This window comes from Schistocerca serialis, chromosome 2 (assembly GCF_023864345.2).
Source record: "Schistocerca serialis cubense isolate TAMUIC-IGC-003099 chromosome 2, iqSchSeri2.2, whole genome shotgun sequence".
NCBI classification, from domain to species: Eukaryota; Metazoa; Arthropoda; class Insecta; order Orthoptera; family Acrididae; genus Schistocerca; species Schistocerca serialis.
In genome coordinates this window covers 136,693,077-136,695,851 of record NC_064639.1, presented here as the reverse complement: position 1 = coordinate 136,695,851, position 2,775 = coordinate 136,693,077, and positions in this window count along the sequence as shown.

Below are 2,775 nucleotides of genomic sequence, written 5' to 3'. Positions count from 1 at the left end.
AATTTGAAACAGAGTGACGCAAAGTAGTACAAAGGGAACCCAAGGAAGACAGAGATCCGTTTTGTTTTGAATATAATATGTAAACCAATGCGAGGCATTGTTAGCTCTCAAGAGTCTTTGTTTTCAATGGTGCATCTTCGCAGTCTTCCGTGGTAGTCGGAAATTGGACTGGTGGATAATAGATTATTGTGAGATACTGGGACAGAAAATAGGTTGACCTCGTCACACTAATACCTTTGCCGATCGCTGTCAAGGCGATTCTGCTTATAAACGAGACGTGAGATATAATGCCCGTGAAAAGACTAAATTTTGCTGAACAGACATTGAAAGAATTCGTGAGAATTAATAAGCATAGACGTTGAAAAGGCAGAGACATATTTATGATTTATCAGATATTAGTTGTAAAGAACAGTTTCATGGGAAATCATATCTTAGGTGATAGGAACGCGAAAGGAATGTGGTACGGACTGACTGTTATTATACCGAAACGATACACACACGCTAGGATCAACTCCTTCTTCATTGATTCCGCAGTGCCATCTTTCAGTAATTTAAGAACTGAATTGTGTCAATAAAACTGAATATATACGAGACTTCCTCCGTGTTTTCTAAATCCCAAAAATCAACTAGTGCATAGACAATTATATATGTGAAAATTCAGAGGTTATTGAGAAAAGTTGATCAACCTGTAACAAATAGATAATAGGATTTAACGAAGGCATATTGACTACGAAGGTAGCTAAATCAAATTATTTGAGGAACAAATATTAGAAAAAATAGACTGGAACCCGATTGCTATGTTATTCTCGAGCAATAAATAAAATCAGTGTCTTTGAATACGTCGTTGTTGAAAGTGTATGACATATCTCTGAAAACAGAAGACGAGATCAATATTCAGCTGCTAGTTCACACAATTAGATTGACAACGTGATTCAAAAATGTTTTATAGCCCCCGACCCACATGGCAGGGAATGGTTCTCTACTAGCCAGGACAATATATGTAAACAAATTTGCCCTGGGGGGGGGGGGGGGGGGGACGTCGAAGCGATATAGGTGCTGTTGCGACGACGGTGGGTGTGTGGGCATAGCGCCCACGCCCTATGCGACCTATGAAGAAATGTTTCCATAAGGTGAGGTTCAACAGCCGTAAAGTATTTTATAAAATGCATTTTAACCGTCAGCTGTTTATTTGTCCCATTAGTCATCTACCGGTTTCGGTTATTAAATATCATCCAGGCTGTATGGTACAACAGATTAGTTAAATGTGGAATGCTTTTAACTAATCCCTTGTACCCGACCTCCCTGATGATCATGAATGATAACCGAAACCGATAGATGACTAATTGGACAAATAAACATCTGATGGTTAAAATGCATTTTATAAAAAGCTATGAAGAAATCTGGAGCAGCGGTCAACAAGTTCCCTGTAAACCTAAAATCTTGTTTGTCAATATTTCTATTACTCGTTCGGATGTTTTACAAATTATGCACAGGATTACAATATGAGTTCGTCAAATTTGACTACACTAACAAAACAGTGGTCTTCATACTGTGTGTACGTTAATGTCCTTTGAATGGACAAACAAACTTATAAAGACTCTTTGAAATTACACTCCTGGAAATTGAAATAAGAACACCGTGAATTCATTGTCCCAGGAAGGCGAAACTTTATTGACACATTCCTGGGGTCAGATACATCACATGATCACACTGACAGAACCACAGGCACATAGACACAGGCAACAGAGCATGCACAATGTCGGCACTAGTACAGTGTATATCCACCTTTCGCAGCAATGCAGGCTGCTATTCTCCCATGGAGACGATCGTAGAGATGCTGGATGTAGTCCTGTGGAACGGCTTGCCATGCCATTTCCACCTGGCGCCTCAGTTGGACCAGCGTTCGTGCTGGACGTGCAGACCGCGTGAGACGACGCTTCATCCAGTCCCAAACATGCTCAATGGGGGACAGATCCGGAGATCTTGCTGGCCTGGGTAGTTGACTTACAGCTTCTAGAGCACGTTGGGTGACACGGGATACATGCGGACGTGCATTGTCCTGTTGGAACAGCAAGTTCCCTTGCCGGTATAGGAATGGTAGAACGATGGGTTCGATGACGGTTTGGATGTACCGTGCACTATTCAGTGTCCCCTCGACGATCACCAGTGGTGTACGGCCAGTGTAGGAGATCGCTCCCCACACCATGATGCCGGGTGTTGGCCCTGTGTGCCTCGGTCGTATGCAGTCCTGATTGTGGCGCTCACCTGCACGGCGCCAAACACGCATACGACCATCATTGGCACCAAGGCAGAAGCGACTCTCATCGCTGAAGGCGACACGTCTCCATTCGTCCCTCCGTTCACGCCTGTCGCGACACCACTGGAGGCGGGCTGCACGATGTTGGGGCGTGAGCGGAAGACGGCCTAACGGTGTGCGGGACCGTAGCCCAGCTTCATGGAGACGGTTGCGAATGGTCCTCGCCGATACCCCAGGAGCAACAGTGTCCCTAATTTGCTGGGAAGTGGCGGTGCGGTCCCCTACGGCACTGCGTAGGATCCTACGGTCTTGGCGTGCATCCGTGCGTCGCTGCGGTCCGGTCCCAGGTCGACGGGCACGTGCACCTTCCGCCGACCACTGGCGACAACATCGATGTACTGTGGAGACCTCACGCCCCACGTGTTGAGCAATTCGGCGGTACGTCCACCCGGCCTCCCGCATGCCCACTATACGCCCTCGCTCAAAGTCCGTCAACTGCACATACGGTTCACGTCCAC